This window comes from Bos grunniens, chromosome 6 (assembly GCF_055505025.1).
Source record: "Bos grunniens cultivar Pamir isolate PY7600 chromosome 6, Bosgru_T2T1.0, whole genome shotgun sequence".
Taxonomy (NCBI): domain Eukaryota; kingdom Metazoa; phylum Chordata; class Mammalia; order Artiodactyla; family Bovidae; genus Bos; species Bos grunniens.
In genome coordinates this window covers 54,852,541-54,879,186 of record NC_141170.1, presented here as the reverse complement: position 1 = coordinate 54,879,186, position 26,646 = coordinate 54,852,541, and the positions used below count along the sequence as shown (strand labels likewise).

General features: G+C 37.8%; 1 long non-coding RNA gene and 1 other non-coding gene across 3 annotated transcripts in view; both read left to right on the top strand.

Annotated features, from left to right (window-relative positions):
• Nucleotides 1-26,646, top strand: part of LOC147370739 (uncharacterized) — a 353,056-nt gene that overhangs the window by 96,913 nt on the left and 229,497 nt on the right. The window lies entirely within an intron of this gene.
• Nucleotides 21,052-21,123, top strand: TRNAY-GUA (transfer RNA tyrosine (anticodon GUA)). The gene has a single exon. It is a non-coding gene; the product is annotated as a tRNA-Tyr (tRNA).

The window sequence follows — 26,646 nt, the reverse complement described above, 5'->3', positions numbered from 1 at the left end:
TTCTATGAGACCTCTGTGCATATAAATTAAAATGTCCTTTTCTCCTGTTAATCTATCTTGTATCAATTGAATTATTAGTCTATCCACAAGAACTCGATAGAGGCAAAGGGGACTATTTCTTCATCCTCAACACTAACTTTGTGTACAATCAAGAATTTGAGCTCTAATAGTCTGTTTATGTATTTTCACATCTTTATTTTGTACAAAGTAGGTACCTCTTTACAGAGTTATGAACCATCCTTTTTTTTTTTCTTCTGTAAACTCTTTACGTATTTTGCCTCTTCAAAAAGTAAATTGCTTTAGAAAAATATTTTAAAATCCATTAGAAGTGCTTATTATATATTTAGAAAGCAATTTTTCAATCTTATATAATATAAAAATTTCCCACTGATTTCTCTTGTGACTTAATACCAGTTTGTTCTACACAGAAGTATTTTATTTTCATGTAGTCTAATTTTCCACGTTAAAGGATCATTTCTCTATTCCAGGCATTCTTATTAGATTTATATTTTATATTGCAGGGGAGTAAAATTAAAAAAAAATCCTTTGGCATGAGGATTAATTTAGGCTAATTACTTTTAAGAAACAAAAGACTGAAGTCTTCCTTTGTACCTTCTCCTTAGCTACTTAAAGAAGTCAGATAAAGGACCTGTTCTGAAGTTGAGCTATCGTCAGATATCAGCAAAGAATATGGGCCAGATGTGGTGGGGAACACTTGGCAGGGCCTAGAGATGGAGAGTCTGCTGTTTGTCTCTGTGTGGCCCAGCAAACATTTATTAACAAATATTTTATTTTCTATCTCATGTGAATTGCTTTCCTCCTCTTTCAAGTCCCTAACCTTAATGCCGAACATTCTCAACTGTCTTTGGTGAAGATGGTATTTGAGATGAGTTTCATCCATTTTAGGAAGTTACTCAGTTTTCCTGAGTCCATGGTGTATATACAGGAGGTATGGATGAGATGGCTGGATGGCATCACCGACTTGATGGATGTGAGTTTGAGTGAACTCCGGGAGTTGGTGATGGACAGGGAGGCCTGGCATGCTGTGATTCATGGGGTCGCAAAGAGTCGGACACGACTGAGCGACTGAACTGACTGAACTGATACATGTTATTGGGGCTTCTCTGGTGGCTCAGATGGTAAAAGAATCTGCTTGCGATGGAGGAGACCCGGGTTTGATCCCTGGGTTGTGGAGAATCTCTGATGAAAGGAATTGCTACCCACTCCAGTACTCTTGCCTGGAGAATCCCATGGCCAGAGGAGTCTCACGGGCTGCAGTCCATGGAGTTTCGGAGTCAGACATGACTGAGCAACTAAGCGCATGGTGATAGAGGAGCACATATCAGTTCAGTTCAGGTCAGTCGCTCAGTCGTGTCCAACTCTTTGTGACCCCATGGACTGCAGCACACCAGGCCTCCATGTCCATCACCACCTCCCGGAATCTATTCAAACACATGTCCATTGAGTCGGTGATGCCATCCAACCATCTCATCCTCTGTTGTCCCCTTCTCCTCCTGCCTTCAATCTTTCCTAGCATCAGGGTCTTTTCCAATGAGTCAGTTCTTGGCATCAAGTGGCCGAAATATTGGAGTTTCAGCTTCAGTATCAGTCCTTCCAGTGAATATTCAGGACTGATTTCCTTTAAGATTGACTGGTTGGATCTCCTTGCAGTCCAAGTGCCTCTCAAGAGTCTTCTCCAACACCACAGTTCAAAAGCAGCAATTCTTTGGCGCTCAGCTTTCTTTATAGTCCAAGTCTCACATCCATACATGACTACTGGAAAAACCATAGCCTTAACTAGATGGACCTTTGTTGGCAAAGTAATGTCTTCGCTTTTTAATATGCTGTCTAGGTTGATCATGACTTTTCTTCCAAGGACCTTTTCTCCTGTTAATCTGTCTCATGTCAGTTTAATTCTTAGACCAGCCAGAAGAACTTAGAAAGGGGAAAGAAAATTGCCTTCTCCTTGACATATTAAGAAATTACATTATGCACACTCTTCTGTGATGAGCTCCCCTTCTCAACCCAATTAATAAAATGTACAATTCAAAATACTTACAACCTTAGCCTAATTTTTCTAAAACTGACATATATTTCTCTTATATAGTGCTACAATAATTAATATAGGTGGGCCCTAATTATACATGTCACCTCCTTATTCACTTTTTGACAAATATTGCTGATTATATTAATGAATTCCTAGGCTTCCCAGGTGGCTCAATGGTAAAGAATCCACCTGCAAAAGCAGAGACTTGGGTTTGATCCCTGGGTCAGGGAGATCCCCTGGAGAAGGAAATGGCAACCCACTCCAGTCTTCTTGCCTGGAGGATCAGAGGAGCCTGGCGAGTTACAGTCCACTGGGGTCACAAAGAATCGGATGCGACTGATCACACACAAAATTGAACTGTGTGTCTCCCTAGTTTAAGTACAACCTATTGATTTTAATATGGTCATATTTTCAGATTTTAATACATTTTAATATTTTTGCTTATTTATGTTTTCTTAGTGAGATTAGTCTGATTATTTTTAGAGAGCAAATTTGTAAAGTTGGGGTCAGTGTAAGGCTGATTTCAATAAACTTATACTCTGGCTACTCTTTATGTTTTGGACCAATTTAGAGAGAATTAATATTTCTTCTCAACGATTCAAGGGAATTATGTTACTATCCGGTCTGAAGCTTGCTTAAAGGGCAGCTACTTTATATTCTCAAAATTACTATATTCTCTAGAACTTGAGAATTTCTATTTGATATCAGATAAACCTTAGAAGCAGAGGATATTAAAAAGATGTGGCAAGAATACAAAGAAAAACTGTACAAAAAAGATCTTCATGACCCAGATAATCACAATGGTGTGATCACTGATCTAGAGCCAGACATCCTGGAATGTGAAGTCAAGTGGGCCTTGGAAAGCATCACTACGAACAAAGCTAGTGGAGGTGGGCCAGTTGAGCTATTTCAAATCCTGAAAGATGATGCTGTGAAAGTGCTGCACTCAACATGCCAGCAAATTGGAAAACTCAGCAGTGGCCACAGGACTGGAAAAGGTCAGTTTTCATTCCAATCCCAAAGAAAGGCAATGCCAACAAATGCTCAAACTACCGCACAACTGTACTCATCTCAAACACTAGTAAAGTAATGCTCAAAATTCTCCAAGCCAGGCTTCAGCAATATGTGAACCATGAACTTCCAGTTGTTCAAGCTGGTTTTAGAAAAGTCAGAGGAACCAGAGACCAAATTGCCAACATCCTCTGTATCATGGAAAAAGCAAGAGAGTTCCAGAAAAACATCTATTTCTGCTTTATTGACTATGCAAAAGCCTTTGACTGGTGTGGGTCACAATAAACTGTGGAAAATTCTGAAAGGGATGGGAATACCAGACCACCTGACCTGCCTTTTGAAAAATTTGTATGCAGGTCAGGAAGCAACAGTTAGAACTGGACATGGAACAACAGACTGGTTCCAAGTAGGAAAAGGAGTATGTCAAGGCTGTATATTGTCACCCGGCTTGTTTAACTTCTATGCAGAGACATCATGAGAAACGCTGGGCTGGAAGAAGCACAAGCTGGAATCAAGATTGCCGGGAGAAATAGCAATAACCTCAGATATGCAGATGACACCACCCTTATGGCAGAAAGTGAAGAGGAACTAAAAAGCCTCTTGATGAAGGTGAAAGAGGAGAGTGAAAAAGTTGGCTTAAAGCTCAACATTCAGAAAACGAAGATCATGGCATCTGGTCCCATTACTTCATGGGAAATAGATGGGGAAACAGTGGAAACAGTGACAGACTTTATTTTTTGGGGGGCTCCAAAATCACTGCAGATGGTGACTCAGCCATGAAATTAAAAGACACTTACTCCTTGGAAGAAAAGTTAACCAACCTAGATAGCATATTGAAAAGCAGAGACATTACCTTGCCAACAAAGGCCCATCTAGTCAAGGCTATAGTTTTTCCAGTGGTCATGTATGGATGTGAGAGTTGGACTGTGAAGAAAGCTGAGCACTGAAGAATTGATGCTTTTGAACTGTGGTGTTGGAGAAGACTCTTGAGAGTCCCTTGGACTGCAAGGAGATCCAACCAGTCCATTCTGAAGGAGATCAGCCCTGGGATTTCTTTGGAAGGAATGATGATAAAGCTGAAACTCCAGGACTTTGGCCACCTGATCAGAAGAGCTGACTCACTGGAAAAGACCCTGATGCTGGGAGGGATTGGGGGCAGGAGGAGAAGGGGACGACAGAGGATGAGATGGCTGGATGGCATCACTGACTCGATGGACGTGAGTCTGGGTGAACTCCGGGAGTTGGTGATGGACAGGGAGGCCTGTTGTGCGGCGATTCATGGGGTCGCAAAGAGTTGGACACGACTGAGCAACTGAACTGCACTGAACTGTACTGAAACCTTAGTAGTTTATATTACTCAGAAAATAGTAATTTCATATGTATTCAAAATTATTTCATAATGTTGGTTAAGATAATAAGATTTTCAAATTGATTTTTATCTTTGATTTTTCTCTACTTATTTAATTTTGGGATTTTAACTATTTCTTCAATGACTTGTATTTCTAATATTTACTTATTCTATTTTACTTTAATTGGACTTATTTTTATTGATTTTTCTAATAAAATCAGTCCTTGTTTTTTTAAAAAGACTTTAAAATTATTAATTTCTCTTTTGTGTTTTACCAGTTCTTTCAGGCTACTTCTTTTGATTTATTTGGTCCTATCTTTTCTCAAGTTTTGAATTGGCTACGTAACTCATTTATCTTTATTTTTTGTAAATTAGCTCTTTAAATTCATTATTCTTTGATAACAGCTTCAGTTCTATGGCTTTAATAAAGATTTTTTTTTTTTTTAAAGAATGTCATTCTTTGTGAAGTTTTGACAATGCTTTGAGCAATAATTTAGGATATTTTTGAATGGTTCATGAGTATGCTTTTGTACTTGGCATTTATTGAAGTTTATGATTTATGAATTATGATGCTTTTTTTGGGCATAAAGGTCTATGGCACATTTTTTGTGGTCTATATTCTTAAAATTATAAATTGGCCTTAAAAAGTATTTGCTGCTATTAAACATGAATTAAGTCTTATTTGGACTATAGTGGAGTCACAAAAGAGTTGGACATGACTTAGCGACTAAGCAACAACAACAGAAAGCTTACTTCTATGGGTTTTCTTCTTAGGTCTATGGAAACTGTCTCATGACACTTGCCTTTTATTACTCGATTTAGCTTCCTATAAGCTGAAAGACCCACTGGCTCAGAAAGAAGTCTTGTGGGGTTTTTTCTCTTTTTTTTCCTTAACGGTCTCTCCCTTGATACACCCTTCTTTCCAGATGACAAAAGTTGCCAGCTGCAGAACTTCTTGTAACTTAGAATTTTCTTTTTTCTAACATGCGGATAACCTGCTGGTAAACAGGGGTATAATTGCCAATTTACAAATTCAGTGCAGCCTTTCTGCCTTCAGTTCAGTTCAGTCACTCAGTCGTGTCTGACTCTTTGAGACCCCATGGACTGCAGCACGCCAGGCTTCCCTGTCCATCCTGCCATGCCATGGTATTAAACCTATTATAGGGAGTATGATACTGTGGCTTATAAGAAATCTGTTTGGTCTTAGTGACTGTTTCTGGTACCAATCTCCTAAATTGACGAAGGGAACAAATGTGTCTTTTGTTATGTTAATAAGACTACTTTTGGATCTCACTTAAGGATAGAGGTTTCTTCCCTTGGAACTAACCACATGATTAGAGGTTTGGAACTTTTTCTTCTATGCCCTGACCTCTAGGGAGGGAGAGTGCCTGGGAATTGGAAAAATGACCATGGTCAATGAGTTAACCAATCATACCTGTATAATGAAACCTCCACAAAAATAGGGTTCAGAGAGTTTTGAGTTTGGTGAACACATTGGGAGGCTGGGAGAGTGGTGTGTTTGCAGAGAGCATGGAAGCTCTGGGCCCTCTCCCCATACATTGCCCTAGGCATCTTTTCTATCTAGCTGTTCCTGAGTATTATCCTTTTATAAATAAACCAGTGATCTAGTTAGAAAAATGTTTCTTTGAGTTGTGTGTGCCACTCTAGCAATTTAATCAAACCAAAGGAGGGCTTGTGGAAAACTCTCATTTATAGCCAGAACTGACTTGTGAGTTTTATCTGAAGTCTGAGGAAGTGCTTGTTGGAACTTCCAAATAGTAACCAGTTAGTCAGAAGCAAATGTAGCAACCTTGGCTTTTAACTAAAGTCTACAGTAGGGGCTGGATAGGAGACTTATGGGACTGAACCCTTAAATGGTGGAATCTAATGCTACTTTTGAGTGGAGAGTACTAGAAGTGCTAGCATTGAGTTTAGGACACCCAGCTTGTGTCCAGAGCATTATTTATTATTGTTGTTGTGGACCTCCCTCTCAACACATACACATGTTGGAATTGTGTCCAGGAATTCAGAATTCCATAGACAGATCCTGCTTTTTATTCATGAGGTCCTTTTTGTAATATTGTAGGAAGAGAGAAAATGACCATCCACTGATGTGGAATGACAGTTTCTTTGGGACATTCTGAGATATAAAGCTAGATAATTATAAAGAGCCCTCATGCTTTCCCCATTGTCCATCTCTAAGAGATTTGGTTTCTACATCTAATATTTTATGTCCCTTAAAAAAATTTAATTTTATCATTGACCTGTTCATCTTCTTTAATTAACTCTAAGTTCCAAATAAACCAGGTAGCACCTTACCGAGTGGCCTCACTCACTGTAGAAAAATCTTTCCGCTGAAAACTTTGTTTAGAGGAATGTAAGAGTATAGACTTTGTAAGTTTAAATTTTATGAACTTTATTATCTTTGGCAGTTATTCATAATATTTGATTTTACTATTTACCGTTTCATTGAGTTTTTTTTTTTTTTAAAGTGGGCATTTAGAAGTATTGCCAAATTCAGACTGAAATTGAAGAAAGTGGAGAAAACCATTAGACCATTCAGGTATGACATAAATCAAATGCCTTATGACTATACAGTGGAAGCTAGAAGTAGATTTAAGGGACTAGATCTGATAGACAGAATGCCTGATGAACTAAGGATGGAGGTTCATGACATTGTACAGGAGAAAGGAATCAAGAACATCCTCAAGAAAAGGAAATGCAAAGAAGCAAAATGGCTGTCTGAGGAGGCCTTACAAACAGCTGTGAAAAGAAGGGAAGCAAAAAGCAAAGGAGAAAAGGAAAGATATACCCATTTGAATGCAGAGTTGCAAAGACTAGCAAGGATAGATAAGAAAGGCTTTCTCAGTGATCAATGCGAAGAAATAGAGGAAAACAATAGAATGAGAAAGACTAGAGATCTCATCAAGAAAATTAGAGATACCAAGGGAACATTTCATGCAAAGATGAACTCAATAAAGGACAGAAATGGTATTGACCTAACAGAAGCAGAAGATATTAAGAAGAGGTGAAAAGAATACACAGAAGAACTGCACGAAAAAGATCTTCATGACCCAGATATTCATGATGGTGCGATCACTTACCTAGAGCCAGACATCCTGGTATGTGAAGTCAAGTGAACTTTAGGAAGCATCATTACGAACAAAGCTAGTGGAGGTGATGGAATTCCACTTGAGCTATTTCAAATCCTGAAAGATGATGCTGTGAAAGTGCTACCCTCAATATGCCAGCAAATTTGGAAAAGTCAGCACTGACCACAGGACTGGAAAAGGTCAGTTTTCATTCCAATCCCAAAGAAAGGTAATGCCAAAGAATGCTCAAACTACCACACAATTGCACTCATCTCACATGCTAGCAAAGTAATGCTTAAAATATTCCAAGCCAGGCTTCAGCAATATGTGAACCATGAACTTCCAGATGTTCAAGCTGGTTTTAGAAAAGGCAGAGGAACCAGAGATCAAATTGCCAACATCCACTGGATAATCAAAAAAGCAAGAGAGTTCCAGAAAAACATCTATTTCTGTTTTATTGACTATGCCAAAGCCTTTGACTATGTGGATAACAATTAACTGTGGAAAATTCTGAAAGAGATGGGAATATCAGATCACCTGACCTGCCTCTTGAAAAACCTGTATGCAGATCGGGAAACAACAGTTAGAACTGGACATGGAACAACACACTGATTCCAAATAGGAATAGGAGTATGTCAAGGCTGTATATTGTCACCCTGCTTATTTAACTTATATGCAGAGTTTATTGTGAGAAATGCTGGGCTGGAAGAAGCACAAGCTGGAATCAAGATTGCTGGGAGAAATATCAATAACCTCAGATATGCAGATGACACCACCCTTATGGCAGAAAGTGAAGAGGAACTAAAAAGCCTCTTGATGAAAATGAAAGAGGAGAGTGAAAAAGTTGGCTTAAAGCTCAACATTCAGAAAACGAAGATCATGGCATCTGGTCCCATCACTTCATGGGAAATAGATGGGGAAACAGTGGAAACAGTGGCTGACTTTATTTTTCTGGGCTACAAAATCACTGCCAGTGGTGATAGCAACCATGAAATCAAAAGATGCTTACTTCTTGGAAGGAAAGTTATGACCAACCTAGACAGCATATTAAAAAGCCAGATACATTACTTTGCCAACAAAGGTCCGTGTAGTCAAGGCTATGGTTTTTCCAGTAGTCGTGTATGGGTGTGAGAGTTGGATTGTAAAGAAAGCTGAGCACCGAAGAATTGATGGTTTTGAACTGTGGTGTTGGAGAAGACTCTTGAGAGTCCCTTAGATGGCAAGGATATCCAACCAGTCTATTCTGAAGGAGATCAGCCCTGGGTGTCATTGGAAGGACTAATATTGAAGCTGAAACTCCAATACTTTGGCCACCTTATGCAAAGAGCTGAATTATTTGAAAAGACCCTGATTCTGGGAAAGATTGAGGGCAGGAGGATAAAGGGACAACAGAGGATGAGCTGGTTGGATGGCATCACCGACTCGATGGACATGGGTTTGGGTAGACTTCGGGAGTTGGCGATGGACAGGGAGGCCTGGCTTGCTGCAGTTCATGGGGTCACAAAGAGTTGGACACAACTGAGCGACTGAACTGAACTTAGGCAGAAAATAAATTGCTGGAGTCTCATGTAATTTATTATATAGCTACCCCAGATTTTCATTTTAAAGTTCTCTTTGGTCATTAATTATTGAGGGTAAGGGACGAGAAAAAGGAAATTTCCAAGAGTGGTCTGAAGGACTTTAATAACAGGAGATATGGACTACTATATACAATAAAGATGATAAAAATCATTTGATACATGTAAAGTAAGTAGAACTGGGAGAATTTCATGATTATTTTCATGCTAGGATTGAGGGAAAAAGCAGAATCAAGCACGAAAATCAGTTTGGTGTTGAGACACTGGTTTAATTTTTTTGCCATCTCCTGGATTATGGAAATAAGAAAAGAAAGTATGTTGTAAGAGATAATGGGTTTATTGTTAAAAAGGATAGTTTCAAAGTGTGAACAATAGGGTGGTGATTTTTCACTCCCAAGCAGCATCTGTCAATGGCAACTATGTTTGTCACAAGAGGAGCTTAGCGCTAGTGGCGTCTAATGAATACAGGACAGGAGTGCTGTTGAAAATCCTGTAAGGAACAGGATATTCCCTTAACAAGAAATTATATTGACCATAACTCAATAATATTGGTCTTGAGAAACTGTGTTCTAAGTTGAAATGTCCAGCAGGCAGACATTTTGATATTCAGGTCTGGAGTTTAATGGAGAGCCCAGTATCAGAGCCACAGGTTTGGAAGGGGCCTCTAATTGACCTCTGAGTGAATCCCTTTTTATTCTTTCCTGATATAGACTTCATTCCTTAGTTTTCTTTCTTTAGCTCAGCCTTTGTGATTTAGTTCCAACCAGTGGAATTTGAGGGAGAAGGGAAGGATGGAGACAGAATGAGGGAGAAAGAGAGAGAGAGAGAGAGTATGAAAGCATGAAAGCCAGTCTTTTCTAACCCAGTCTGGGAACCGGTGTGCTGTCATTCCGCGTCTACTATGTGGAAGGCCAAGCTTGGTGTGCTGTGGGTAGAGAGTAGTTAGGAATGTAAGTTACAGAATGTAAGTTACAGCATGGAGAGATCATTGTGGGTCACCTGAGATATATAAAGATTGGCTAGCTCTATAGCTGTATATCCTTTTGTCTTTCATTAAGAATCAGTAGCAGTTCTTGCATGGGAGAGTTTGGTTTGGAAAAGAATGAAAGGATAGTGAAAAACTGACACAAATTGTCATGAATAGTAAACACTTTAAGTATTTGCTGTAATCTGAGCTGTGTCCCTCCAAAATTCTTATGTTGAATTCTAACCCCCAATGTGACTCAATTTAGAGATAGGGCCTTTATGGAACTAATTAAGGTTAAATGAAGTCATAAAGATTGGGCCCTGATAAAATAGGTGCCTATAAAAAGATACCAATAGGGTTTGTTCTCTTTCTCTTGTGTGTGGACATAGCAAGAATTTGGTCAAGCCATCTACAGTCAAGCAGAGAGCTCTGAGCAGACTCCAACCAAGTTGGCACACTGATTTCAGAATTCCAGCCTTAAGGACTGTGGGAAAATAAGTTTCTGTTGTTTAAACCCAACAATCTAATATTTTGTTATGACAGCCCAACTGATTAATACAGTATCTTATTTGTGTAAGGTTAATCCAATGCTATACCAGAGTAACAAAGAGATATATCCTGAAAAGAGTAATTGTCATACAGAAAAAAACTATCTCATAAGTGTTAAAGTAACCAGAATAGGCCCAAGATGGAGTTGCTCATGCTGAGCCCCATGACAACAAATCAAAGCCAAGTTTCTGTGCTTAGCAATCCCAAGAAAGGAAGGTCTAGGTCAACTTATCAGGGTTTACCTGTTCAGCACAGGTTACTTAACCCAACACCAAGACTTCCCTTTGCTTCCTATAAAGTTACCCAGCTTTAACCAGTCAGCAAAGGCCCAGTGTAATTTATTTGTTCCTGCTCATTTTGATCTATAAAGCTCTCTCACCTTGTCTGGTTCTGGGGAGCTCTTCTCCATGTGTTAGACTGGAGGCTGCTTGACTGATGAATCACTGAATAAAAGGCTACTAGGTCAATAAATTGTGGGAAATCTTTTAACATAGGGAAGTCTATACAAGGAATGGTCCATGGCGAGACTGTTGAGAACTTTTAGACTGGAATCTAGAGTGAAGGGTAGAACCTAGGAATGGAACCTGAGTCACATCTACATTGCCTGAAGAGAAGGTACTGGAATTTAAGAAACGACAGCTTCAAATAGAAAGCAGCAAGAAAAGGTAGAGGAACGAGCCTCATAGTTAGACATGGGCTTTGCTTTCTGAAAGATAATGATTTGAATCTCATCTTCATCAGTGACCATATCTCTGAGTGAGTTAATTTTACCTGGTTTTTAGTTTTCTCAACCCTAAAATTAGGATATCAAAATATACTTCATAAGGTTATTTTTAAGATATAAACTGTGCATGTAAAATGCCCATTAGTATGAATATAAAGATGTACTCAATACATATTTGATTGTGTCAAATAATTTGAGTATATGGCTTGAAGAATTAAACTGAATATTATAGGTTCCTCTAGTTTCTTTAATACCTTTTACAGTAATGACTTATGTTGGCTAATCACAGCATATAGATTTTTATACCTTTCTGTTTTTAATGGGGAAGCCAAAAATATGATATAACTATCAACACATTAAATTTTGAAAATTTTAAATATTGAGAGTTTTTATTGTAGTCAAGTTTAATAAATATTGATCATTTTTCAAGTCCAAATGTGTGTAGCATGATAGAAAATAATATCTGGATATCATAAATAATTTTACACAAAGAGGCATTAAATTTTCATCACTCTTTTAGTAGGCATTGAGTTTTGTGCTCCCCTAGTTTATTCATAAAGAAACAGAAGCTTATCTGCACATCAAAGGAAACTATTAGCAAGGTGAAAAGACAGCCTTCAGAATGGGAGAAAATAATAGCAAATGAAGCAACCGACAAACAGCTAATCTCAAAAATATACAAGCAACTCCTACAGCTCAACTCCAGAAAAATAAATGACCCAATCAAAAAATGGGCCAAAGATCTAAATAGACATTTCTCCAAAGAAGACATACAGATGGCTAACAAACACATGAAAAGATGCTCAACATCACTCATTATCAGAGAAATGCAAATCAAAACCACTATGAGGTACCATTTCACACCAGTCAGAATGGCTGCGACCCAAAAGTCTACAAGCAATAAATGCTGGAGAGGGTGTGGAGAAAAGGGAACCCTCTTACACTGTTGGTGGGAATGCAAACTAGTACAGCCACTATGGAGAACAGTGTGGAGATTCCTTAAAAAACTGGAAATAGAACTGCCTTATGATCCAGCAATCCCACTGCTGGGCATACACACTGAGGAAACCAGAAGGGAAAGAGACACGTGTACCCCAATGTTCATTGCAGCACTGTTTATAATAGCCAGGACATGGAAGCAACCTAGATGTCCATCAGTAGATGAATGGATAAGAAAGCAGTGGTACATATACACAATGGAGTATTACTCAGCCATTAAAAAGAATACATTTGAATCAATTCTAATGAGGTGGATGAAACTGGAGCCTATTATACAGAGTGAAGTAAGCCAGAAGGAAAAACACCAATACAGTATACTAACGCATATATATTGAATTTAGAAAGATGGTAACAATAACCCCGTGTACGAGACAGCAAAAGAGACACTGATGTATAGAACAGTCTTATGGACTCTGTGGGAGAGGGAGAGGGTGGGAAGATTTGGGAGAATGGCATTGAAACATGTAAAATATCATGTATGAAACGAGATGCCAGTCCAGGTTCGATGCACGATACTGGATGCTTGGGGCTGGTGCACTGGGACGACCCAGAGGGATGGTATGGGGAGGGAAGAGGGAGGAGGGTTCAGGATGGGGAACACATGTATACCTGTGGCGGATTCTTTTTGATATTTGGCAAAACTAATACAATTATGTAAAGTTTAAAAATAAAATAAAATTAATTAAAAAAAAAAAAAGAAAATGGTACTTAAAAAAAAAAAAAAAAGAAACAGAAGCTTAAAATGATTGTCAAAGATTATAATCAGTTACTGGCAGAGCGAGAATTCAAGTGTAAGACTTCTGCCCATATGAAAAATAAAGGCATAATATCTACTGTATAAGACTACTGTTAGCATTAAACTAGACAGTCAACCGACAGAATGGGGAAGCACCAAGCAAAGTGCCTACCACACATTAAGTAGTAAAATGAATCATCCTTCCGACCTGCTTTTAGCCCCCACATATCAAGCGTGTTCTAATTCTGGCACGTTAGGATTCAGAATCTGCTTTATAAAGAAGTTAGCAAAAGCCTGAATTAAATCCGGTTAAACAAAAGAGATTGCAGGTTTTAGATATCAAATAACCTATTGCATGTAACAAGATCAAACTAGACATTGCATGATAAATTTCCCTACCCCAGTTGTTCTAAAAGATTTTTATCATTGACTTGGACAGAAAGTGTAATCGTTAAGTTTGCAACTGACAGATATTCAAAGCAGAGGTTAGAAGGAAAATAACGTGTAAAAGAAATTTGAACTTCAAAGTGACACAATTTGTAGAGTAAATCAAGGCAGAGTGAATTGTTTGAAATATCTATACAGCATATATTTATTGTCTACTATGTGAAATGTGTGGTCAGCAGTGAAAAAGCAATACAAAACACAGCACAGACAATGTCCTTGTTCTTCTGGAGTTTACATTCTAGTCCTAAGAGAAAGACCATCAATATATGTTTCATCAGATGACTGTGAATGATTTTGGGAAAAAAGTAAGAGTAAGGGAGATGTGGAGACCTGGGGATTTGTTTTAAATAGGATGTTCAAGGAAAGCCTCATTACCAGGTACTGTTACTCAATCATTTATTAATTCATTTCATAATATTTATTTGGAGTATTGCTTAAATAGGCACTGGACATCCTGTCATGATTCAGTAAGTAATATGGCCAAGTCAGGTTTTCAAGAAATAATTCAGTTTGGCAATGATTCTAAACATTTGTGGCAACAGATTTGCCTTTGAAAATCTTTTGAATGCTATGAACACTCTTCCAAGAAATTTATTTGTGTATACAAAATATTGTCTGTTTTCAGGATTCCTTGAAACTAAAACTCAGAGTTTAGAAGCCCTTATCTGGGGTTGAAATTATAATCCAGAAAAAAGCCAGCAACATGTAACCACTTCTTAATTTCAAGTGAAAGTTTAATCACATATTTAGGATGGCCAAAATTATTGAATGTAATTATAGTACTCTGAACTTAAGAAAAAACCATGAGGACAGTTAAATGTTTGAAAATAGAAAACATCTAGGAGGTTTCCTTATATTGGAAGAAAAGTTGGAAAAATCCTTTGCCGTGTACTAAGTTAATTCATTCATGTCTGACTCTTTGTGACCCTATGGACTGTAGCCTACTGGGCTCCTTTGTCTATTGAATTTCCCAGGCAAGAAAACTGGAGTGGGTTGCCATGCCCTCCTCCAAGGGATCTTCCCAACCCAGGGATCTTCCCAACCCAGGGATCAAACCTGTGTCACTTATGTCTCCTGCATTGGCAGGCAGGCATTTTACCAATAGTGCCACCTGGGAAACCCCTGGAAGAGTCCTGCTATTCTTGAAATGAACAAATGATTATTTTGTACTGGCTTTGCTTCCTATGTAATATATCATAATTTTATGTGGTTATAGTATGGAATAATAAATGTAGATATTAAAAACTCTATTTGTAAAGGTGACTTTTTTTTCTACTTCCCTCTCTTTCCCACCCCCATTTTGTTTCAGTCCTTCATTTATATTTACTGTGTTGGCTTCAGATTATCAGCAAATTAAGTCTAATGTTAGCATCTAGTATATTGTTCTCACAAGGTCATAGACCTTCAAATCTAGATGTGATATTACATGATCACTTTGTCTAATTTCATAGCTGAAGAAGTTGAGACAAAAGACAAAGTGACTTAACTGAGTTCACAGTATATTATAAAGTAACGCCATATTTAACTATGTTGATAAAAGCCAGACACTGAGAAAGCTAGACACTAATGCTATGTTCACTTTAAAATGTGGAAACTGAGCCAGAGAAGGGATAGTATTCGCCCAGGATCGCAGGATTAGGAAATAGCTGAATTGGGATTTAAGACTGGCTTCCTGCTTCCCAGACCTCCCATGGTTACATATCACTCAAGTCTCTGGCTCTAAATCCTCTGAAGTTCTCCTAACCCTTCACTCCTCCATCCTACACTCACCAACCTCCTGTTCTTTTATCACTCTAAACCTTGGTTCCCTAAATACTGCAGTCAGGGACAGGTGGGAGATTGTTGTGAAAAGAAAAAGCAGCAACATTCTTGTTTAGCCTCTTTATATTATTTTTCTTACAGATTGGGGTATTTTTCTCAATTATGCAGAGTCATTCATTCTGCCAAAAAATTCTTTTAAGGCTGTTAAAGCTGTAGTCAATTTTCTCAGTTTGATGTTCCAAAGGAACCTGCTGTGTCTTTTTCATTCTGTGCAAAAATAGGCATGGCAGGATCCACCAGCTGCTAAAGTCACTGAGTAGCTTAAAAACTTTCTATTTGTTTTCTCCATTGTTATGTTTTCACAGTTTCAGAATTTGAACAGCATTTAATTTCTCTCTGCTTAAATTTTCTTTTAGAGAAAGAACGCACTGGTATTTGTATATGTTGGAGGAATACTTTCAAAGACAGAAATTATTCTTCAAGTATTTATGTCAACTGAATACTAAATAATACTGCAACCTACTTGAAAAACAAAACCAAAGCCCCAAACCAACCAAAAAACAAACAAACAAAAATCTTGCAAACCAAGGACTAGAGGAAGCCTCAGAAGAATATGGCAATTATACTGAAATGTAAAGATGCTTTGCTATATTTTCTCTGGAGAGAGTTCTGACAGTGTGTACCAAATACCGTAAATTTATTCACATCTTTTGTCTCAACAATTGCACATCTTAAAATACATATAAAAAAATGTATGATGTAGCCACTGTTTTGGTAAAAGGAAACAGAACCTAAATGTTTAGCAATAGGACATTACCACTGACTGAATTGACACAATCACACAATAAAATATGATAGAGCCATTATAGTGATATTTATATATCTTTATTAATATGGAAAGTCATTCATAATTTGTGTTCAAGCCATAAAAAATTTATGGATTAGTATGCACGTTGATGTTTTCATAAATAAGTGACTAGAAAAAAGTACCTCCAAATAGTCTAATTTTGTAAGAATGTCCTGACTACTTTTCTTGCCAACTTTTTATGTCTTTGAGCCTAATTTATTGACTTCTTGCCCACAGTAATTCCTATGGGATGGAGGAGTTAAAAGGGAATTAGAATATGATCCATCCCTGCTTTAAAGATGCTTACCAATTACCAGTGATACAGATATTAAACAAACAAACCAAGAAATAGAAATATGCAGACTGCTAGGAAGTCTGCATAAACAGTGGGTTTAATTTTCACAAAGGACTTTCAGAGAGAAGACATTTACCTCCTTGGAATAAGAAAGAAAATAAGACTGTCTACTTTTGTAAACTTGAATTTATTAGGAATCACCTTATGTATTGATTGGATTTGTACCAATTTTTGAAAGGTAAACTTAATCCATTTTTTACTCTTCCAAAGTGATTTTCTTCTTTTGACCTCAGGAAATGGCAACCCACTCCAGTATTTTTGCCTGGGAAATCACATGGACAGAGGAGCCTGGCGGGCTACAGTCCATGGGGTTGCAAAGAGTTGGACACAACTGAGTGACTAAGCACATCACAGTACTATTCATTAGCTAACTCACTAGGTACCCAGCAAATAGCATATTTTTATGTGCCTATCAACCTTTATTCTCAACATGAAAGAATGTCCCACATTCTTTCAAAGAAAAGAGCCATATCTCTGACTCCTTACAGTTTATTATGGAATCTAATAAGTAACAGAGACTAAATAAATGGCCTGTCAAACAGAAAGCCACCATTCAAGGTTAGTTGCAACAGATATGGCATTCTATACAAAGACAATGTAAATATACATTATATATTTCGGAAAAAATAATCCTCCATACTCCTTTAGTTTTACGCTAAAAGAACTCCCAATGAAGATAATGTTTATACACATACTATTCAATACACCCAAGAGATGAAAGTCCCCACGAAGACTGCTAGGGAGGATAAAATGTATCTTTGTAATCAGACACATCTGCATTGGAATTCTAGCTCCTAAAGTTCTAGCTATGTGACCTTAGCATGAATAACAATCAACATGGAGAAAGCAGTAGCAGATCTAAAATGTTATTAGTGCTACTGGGGGGGTTTCATGAGATAATCTTGCTAAGCACCTTAACTCCTTTATTTTTTCATTTTCATTGTAAATTTATTTTTAAATCAAGGAATATTTGACTTACAGTATCATATTAGTTTCCATTGTACAACAAAGTAACTTGAAATATTTATCAATTATATTTCATTAATAATTATCAATATTATTTATATTCACTGTTATGTCCTATATATACTTATAGTGTAAGATTTACAAATAGCTGTGCATAAAAAATCATCACTTACCCATGTCTTGCGTCTCCTGTCTTCCCTCTCACCACTAGTAACCACTAGTTTCTTCTCTGTATCTGTGAGTCTGTTTCTTTCTTGTTATATCCAGTAGTTCATTTTATTTTTCAGATACAAGTGATAGCATACAGTATTTGTCTTTGTCTGGCTTATTTCACTAAGCATAGTACATTCCAGGTCATCATGGTGCAAATGACAAAATGTCCTTTTTGATAGCCAAATAATATTCCCTTGCTTATATATAGCACATCTTCTTTATTCATTCATCTATTGATGAACACCTAGGTTGCTTCCACATATTGGCTATTGTGAATAATGCTGTTATGAATATTGGAGAGCATATATCTTTTTAAATTAGTGTTTTCATTTTCTTTGGATATATACCCAGGAGTGGAATCCTGGATCATACGGTGAGTCTATTTTTATTTTGGGGGGAATCTCCTTACGGTTTTCCACAGTGACTGTACCAATTTACCTTTCCACCAACAATGTACAACTGTATCCTTTCTTCCACAACCTTGCAAATAACATTTAACATTTGTTATTTGTGTGTGTTTAATCATAGCCACTCTGACAGATATGAGGGTGCTTTGTTTGGGAGCCCTAGCAAACTGATACAAATCTGTACTCAAATAACAGAAGACACTTTAAAATGTCTATATCATATCATAGCCTACTCCTGGTTCTCTAATGCACAAACCTTAAAGTCTTTTAATGGATTCCCATCACACTTAGAGTAAAATCCCAAGACCCATAATACGGCAAGTGAGAACACTATGAGACTCAGATATTTCTTTTAACTCTTTTTTCTATCTTCTAGATCATTCAGATCCTGCTTTATTGGTCTTCTTTCTCTTCCTCAAACACACCAAATTAATCCCTACCTTAAAAATCATTTTATTTGTTTTTCCAACAGCCTGAATGACCTTCCAGTTATTTGCAAGTTCATTCTCATATCATTCTGGTTTCTTTAAATGTTATTATCACCTAAGAGAGGCTTTTGCTAACCACACTACCTAAAATGGTACCCTCATATCATTCTCTTTTTATCTGACTTTATTTCCTTTCCTACTACTTACTGCTGATGGATATAATTTACAGATATTCTCTTTACACGTCACCTCCTTCCACTAAAATATAAAACCCATGGGAAGAGGAACACTATTTTGTCACTGTTATAATCTCAGTGCCTAAAAATCACTTTGCAAAAGGTACGTACTTGAGATATTTTATAGTATTAAATGGTATTCCTTTAATAACATGAAAAGAGTTGCTGTATTTCATTTAATGAACATATAAAAGAAAGATGAGTTAATGTGTATTCTCTTGTGGTAAAACATAAGACATTTATGATAAAACATAAAACTTTCTCTTGTGAGCAAACAATAAAAATTACCCAAATCTAATCAACAGATTATGTTGGTTTTGTCACACCCACCTTGTCATATATAATTGATATTTAAGAAATCATTGGATCATCAATTACAGTTATTGGGGCTGTAACAAAATTTTATAACTTATTTGGTTCAACCTTCTTATTTACAGTCTTATATGAGAATAAAACTCAGTTCTGATCTTCGCCTGTCATTTAATAAACCAATGACCTGAGACAAATCTTTTAATACTACTGAACCTAACTGCTTCATTGAAAACTATGAATAATAATATTGGTCCTGCCTGTCACACAGGGTTATAGTAAGTTTTCACTTTAATAGTGCAGTTATTTTCTTATCTAAAAAGCATTCTGAAATAATGAGTGGCAGTGTGGCCTTAGTGACACTCCAGTCAAAATTGAGAATAAATACTGTTTCTGTTCTTAGCATTTCTATTGCTGTGACACAGTCCTCAAACTAGACACAGAATTTAATCCAAAGGAGTAGCATAATTAGAAATTATTGTACCATTTGATCTAAGGATATTTTATCTGATGTGATAAAATATTTAGTGACACTCATCAGATAATTGGCAGGAGATGTATTATGCATTGCTCTTCAAGGACTTAAGAGAATAGTCCATAGGACTTGCAAATTTAATCAGAAGGCAGGCACTGAGAAAGTCTAGCTAAGTTAAAGTCTACTGACCTCCCTAGGGAAGAGCAGTTGGAGGATACCCTGTGGAGAGCTGGGATGTTGTGTTACAAGGTGGACCACGGAGTGCAAGAATTACCTGGAGTGGGGACAAGAAGAGAATGACAAAACTTACTTTGACTTATTAAGAATTACAACTGTTCTGTACTGTCTATTGCCTCTTGAGAAATCATGATTTTATAGGGAATCTATGTAACTATTAAAGTCTAACAGTGGTGATATTCAACTGGAACAAAAGCAGTTTCCAAGATTATATTTTGAGATCACTTATTTGTACCTTTTCTTTCAGTTAGATATATTTAAATGTAAAATATCTTTTTAACACAATTTAAAGTTCTGAAGCAAAATGTAAAATTCAGGCATATGTATAAAATTTTAAACATATTCTTATTTAATAATAACTATAATTCAGATATTATAAATAAAAGAAAAGACTATAACTAATCTTTAGAACAGAGTTATAAATATGTATATAGTGATGAAAGCATTATAATATTTTTCTCTTTTGTGCATTTAAATCCACATTCAAGCTTTAGCTCATATATATATATATACACACACACACACACACATTTGAATGCTTGGTGTGGTATACCATTTATTAAGAATTTATAAAGGATGCAAATAATACTTAAGAAAAGAAATTGCCATTCATTTAACAATCATGGGCTTTGGTTTTGAAAAGACTTAAATTATATAACAGAATTCTGGTGATGAAGAACAGATTAGTTGCTGCCAAGAGTCTAGTTACAAGAACACGATTGAAGAAAGATGTAAGTTCCCAGAAGGTCCATTATATTAGGACCAACTAAGATTAAGAATCTTTATTTTGAAAAGAAGAAAATGGAAAGAAAATGCAATGAAAAGGGACAAAATGTATGAAAGGCAAGATATGGTGTACATGTATATGGTGACCATATTTCTGTTTCATAAAACAAGGGCATATCCTGTGAAACTCAAAAGGAAAATATTTAGGATGCATAAAAACATCTATTTTCTCACAGAATAGACTTCCCTTGTGGCTCAGTGGTAAAGAATCTGCCTGCCAATAGAGGAGACGAGGGTTTGATCCCCGGGTCAGGAAGATCCCCTGGAGAAGGAAATGGCAACCCAATCCAGTGTTGTTGCCTGGGAAGTTCCATGGATAGAGGAGCCTGGCAGGCTATAGTCCATAGGGTATCAAAAGAGCTGGTCATGACGTAGTGACCAAATAACAACCACAACAATTCTCATAGGGTACTAGGGCTAAAGTGTGCTTTACCATGAGAGATATGGTAAGAACAAATTGATAAAGTCACTATGGAGAACAGTATGGAGGATTCTTTAAAAACTAGGAATAAAACTACCATATGACCCAGGGCTTCCCTGGTGGCTCAGAGGTTAAAGCATCTGCCTGTAATGCAGGAGACCTGGGTTCGATCCCTGGGTTGGGAAGATCCTCTGGAGAAGGAAACAGCAACCCACTCCAGTATTCTTGCCTGGAAAATCCCATAGACAGAGGAGCCTGGTGGGCTACACTCCACGGGGTAGCAAAGAGTCGGACACGACTGAGCGACTTCACTTCACATGACCCAGAAAACCCACTACTGGGCATATACACTGAGGAAACCATAATGGAAAAACATGCATGTACCTCAGTGTTGATTGTAGCACTATTTACAGTAGCTAGAACATGGAAGCTACTTAGATGTCTATTGATAGATGAATGGGAAAAGAAATAGTACATATACACAATCAAATATTCAGTTCAGTTCAATTCAGTTGCTCAGTCGTGTCCGACTCTTTGCGACCCCATGAACTGCAGCATGCCAGGCCTCCCTGTCCATCACCAACTCCCGGAGTCCACCCAGACCCATGTCCATCGAGTCAGTGATGCCATCCAGCCATCTCATCCTCTGTCATCCCCTTCTCCTTCTGCCCCCAATCCCTCCCAGCATTAGGGTCTTTTCCAATGAGTCAACTCTTCACATGAGGTGGCCAAAGTACTGGAGTTTCAGCTTTAGCATCGGTCCTTCCAATGAACACCCAGAACTGACCTGGTTGGTATGTTACCATAGTAAAGTAGATAGCCAGTGGGAATTTGCTATATGAAGCAGGGAACCCAAAGCAGGTGCTCTGTGATAAACTAGAGAGGAGGAGTCAGGAGGGGGGTGGGAGGGAGGTTTAAGGGGGGAGGGGAAACATATGCATACCTATGACTGATTCATGTTGATATATGGCAAAAGCCATCAGAGTATTGTAAAATAATTATCTTCCAATTAAAATAAAATTTAAAAAATTGATTCACAAATGCTTAGGTAAATGATAATTTTTTGCCTGATGAATCATAAGCTAATATGATTCTTATATATCTATTTTAAAAAGCATTACATGATGCATTTGATACAGTTGATTTCAAATAGCAAGAGTTACTTAATGTATTTGGGCAAATAAATGGCTCACTTGACACATTTTTTGTATGGCCTGCATTGAGTGTCCCGTATCATTTCAGGAGTCTAAAATTCAGACTCAAATCCTTGTGCTCAAGTAGTTTATATTCTAGGTGATAGAGAAAACAGCAAACAAAGTTAATAAGTAAAATATTTAGTGTATTGGATGGTGGGAAGTTCTGTAGTAAAAAAATAAAGCAAGGAAGATGGATAGAATAGTTGGAGATGTTAATTTAAAACAGTATCTAGGAAAAGTTGCACATCTTGGAGAGGAATTTTTCAGGCATTTCAGAAAAAATAAAGGTCAGTATAACTGAAGTGATGGAGAGATGTAAGGCATAGTCATTTATGAAGAAAGTAGAAAAATCATAAATCATAAATCAACTAGATCATTCCAAGGGGCTGCTGCTGCTGCTGCTAAGTTGCTTCAGTTGTGTCTGACTCTGTGCCACCCCATAGACAGCAGCCCACCAGGCTCCCCCGTCCCTGGGATTCTCCAGGCAAGAACACTGGAGTGGGTTGCCAGTTCCTTCTCCAAAGCATGAAAGTGAAAAGTGAAAGTGAAGTCACTCAGTCGTGTCCGACTCTTAGCGACCCCATGGACTGTAGCCTACCAGGCTCTTCCGTCCATGGGATTTCCCAGGCAAGAGTACTGGAGTGGGGTGCCATTGCCTTCTCCAAGGGGCAGTACTTCTCAAATTTTAATTTGCATGTAAATCATGTACTGCTGCTGCTACTGCTGCTAAGTCGCTTCAGTCGTGTCCGACTCTATGCGACCCCATACACGGCAGCCTGCCAGGCTCCCCATCCCTGGGATTCTCCAGGGAAGAACACTGGAGTGGGTTGCCATTTCCTTCTCCAATGCATGAAAGTGAAAAGTGAAAGTGAAGTCTCTCTGTCGTGTCCGACTCTTAGTGACCCCATGGACTGCAGCCTACCAGGCTCCTCCGTCCAAGTCACATTAAAATGAAGACTCTGATTTAGGAAGTCTAGAGTTTACATTTTGTACAAGTTCCCAGGTGACGCTGATACTGGTGGTCTGTAGATCACACTTTGAATAGCAAAAAAATTGTAACTTGTGTGCCATTGTAAGGATTTTGCGTTTACTTTGATTGTTGTGGATTGAACTATGTCCTTCTCACCAAAACAAATACATATGTTCAAATGCTACTTTTCAGTGCCTGTGAATATGAGCTTATTTGAAAATAGGATCTTTGCAAATATAATCAATGTAAGCTAAGGTGCTTATAGATTTGTGTGGGGTGGGATGCATTACTACAATACCTAGTGTTCTTATAAGAAGAGGGAAGTTTGGACAAAGCAGGGAAGACCATGTAAAGATGGAGGCAGACACAGGAGTGATGCAACTTCAAGTCAAGGAACACTTAGGATTGCTGGCAACCACCAGAACCTAGGAAGAAACAAGGAATAATTCTCCCCTAGAGCGTTCAAAGAGAGGATAGCCCTGCTGATACCTTAATTTAAGACTTGTAACCTCTCCAACTGTGAGAGAATAACTTTCTGCCACCCAGTTTGTGGTAATTTGTTACAGAAGCCCGAGGAATCTAATACACTGAGTGAGATGGAAAATGAAACCAGGGGAGGGTTTTAAGAAGACTGCCTCAATCTGACATGTTTAAAAGGAATCCCTCTGGCTGCAGAAATGAGAAAACACTGAAGGGAGGGGGGCAGTACAAAAGCTGGGAGACCAGTTTGGAGGCTATAGCAGTAAATCCAACTGAATAGTGGAGTGATGAAGGTGATTTCAATCGGGGCATGGTGATGGTGGGGAGACATGGGCATAATCCCAGTCTCTTTGGAAGCTAGTGTCAACAAGATTTGTTTATACAGTGTGAATTATAAAAAGAATCAGGGGAGTTAAAGATGAAATCAAGTGTGTTTTAAATGAGATGGTGAAGATGATGAGAAGAAAAGTGGGTAGAATAATAGGAGAAATTTAGAGCTTTGTTTTGGGTATATTAAGTGTGAGATGTCTGTTGTGCTTCCCACTAAAGACAGTAAGTGGAGCTTCCTTGGAAGCTCAGTTGGTAAAGAATCTGCCTGCAATGCGAGAGACCTGGGTTTGATCCCTGGGCTGGGAAGATCCCCTGGAGGAGGGCACGGCAACTCACTGAAATATTCTTGCCTGGAGAATCCCTTGGACAGAGGGGTCTCTGGTGGGCTACAGTCCGTGGAGTCACAAAGAGTTGGACATGACTGAGTGACTAAGCACAGCACAGAGATATTAAGTAAACAATTTGGTATGTGTCTTGTGCCCAGAACAGAGGTTTCAGTTGAAGATATAACTAATATGAGTTAAAAGGGAAATCACCATGTTTGGGAAAGATGCACCTATGTTTTGAGATCAATGTCAGGAGAGTTATGTGTGTCTAAAACATGATCTTTAGTGCTTTAAAGCTTCCAACATAAACCATTTTATAAGCACATTATTCCTGCTATCTATGAATTTGCCTCAGCATGAAAAAAAGCATGATTTTTAAAGCTTGTTGTTGAATCATGCGAAAACACCGGGATTCTTGGCCCCCGGAGGAAAAGAATTCAATCCGGGGCCAGAGATGAGGCTTGATTGCTCAGAGCTTTTGTGTAATAAAGTTTTATTTAAGTGTAAAGGAGATAGAGAAAGCTTCTGACATAGGCATCTGAAGCGGGCAGAAAGAGTACCTGCTTGCTAGTGTTAGCAATGAAGTTATATAATCCAAAGAATGTCTGGAGGTTGTAAATACCTCATCAGACCTACTCCCATAATTTACATTTTAAGATAACAGTGTCCTCAGGCAAGATACATCCTTGTAAAGACCAGGTCTACTCCCATAATTAACATTTTAAGATAACAGAAGGTTTAATCCAAAGACTGTCCTTAGGCAGGATACATTATTGTTATATAATTCTAAGGAATGTAGAGAAGGAAAAAAAGTTTGTCCTTTCTTCCTCCTTGAGAATTCCAGACCCCTCTCTCCTTGGGGACCCCTAGACTCCTTATCAACCTGCCTAGGAACTGACTCTCTCAATCCTGGGAGGGACTGGGGGCAGGAGGAGAAGGGGACGACAGAGGATGAGATGGCTGGATGGCATCACTGACTCAATGGACGTGAGTCTGAGTGAACTCCGGGAGTTGGTGATGGACAGGGAGGCCTGGCGTGCTGCGATTCATGGGGTCACAAAGAGTCGGACACGACTGAGTGACTGATCTGATCTGATCTGATCTCTCCTTGGGGACCCCTAGACTCCTTATCAACCTGCCTAGGAACTGACTCTCTCAATTTCATTAGGGTTTGTGTAATATATAGAAATATCACACCAGTCTAAGAATGAAGAACTTTCAGTATTTAGTACTTCTGATAAAAATCATTCAAATATGGACAATTTATTCCCCAGGCTCCTGAAGAAGCAGAAGTCATGTTGTATGCATGACTTAGCAACAACTATTTAGTTTGATGATGTATATTTTTTTTGTTTTTATCTTGGATATTTTCACCTCAAAGTGTGTTACCATCAGAAATAATTTACAGATGCAGTGATACAATAATTCTTTTCATCTTTTCATGGTGATGAAATCCTGTCCATTTATGGGGACAGGAGGTGGGGTATGGTCTAGCTCTACTTGTGACTAGGAAGATATGTTTGTTTACAGTGATAGGAAATCCATTGTTACTGCAAAGAGACCCAATGTCTCTTAAAAAGTGAAGTTGTCGTTTTGACCTTCATCTGTCTGGATATTTCTCTCTCTTACTTGGTTCAAAATTCTGACAGGAAAAAGAAGCATGTTTATTCATGCCTCAAGGCCCATTATGAGCACAGGAGGGAGAAAACCCACCAATACTGAAATGACTGTAGATAAATCCCAAAGACAAAACTATAGCTACAGACCTGGTTTTCTTGTCTATTGCTAACAACAACAACAAAAATAACATAATCTGACTGCATTTCATTAAGCAATGTTAAGCAACAGAAATCCTGCTAGTGCATTTTTTGAGGCTTTGGGAAAGCCTATTCCAGGTAGTGAGTTTCTAATTTGTCCTTCTGAAGACTGAACTTGAGGTGGAAGATGACTAGTTATATGTCATCTTAAGATTTTTTTGACAATTTTATTAAAGTTATGCTATTTCTCGTTATTGCTGTTTATAGTTTGCAGTATTGCTAACATGGTATTACCATTGGAGTTACCTGTGATCATCAAGGTAATAGGTAGAATTCTTGCATTATAAAATATGTATTAAATAAATTAGCTGGTACATATAGCTTTTATGATTTCACAAAACTAATATGAAAACTGGAATATGCGTTAAATTCAACAATTGCAGAGTGTCATCCATAGAGTGTTTATTGAGTCAGGGCATACTAGTAAGATTTACTCATTTTATAAAGAATTGTATGTCGTAAACCTCCAAGTGGGATTGGTTTGACACAGTGAATTTATGCTGTACCTATTTTAAAATTTCACTTACTGACATACTCAGCTGATGCCAGTTAACTTATAAATAACACAACAGCTCTATTTCTTAAAGCT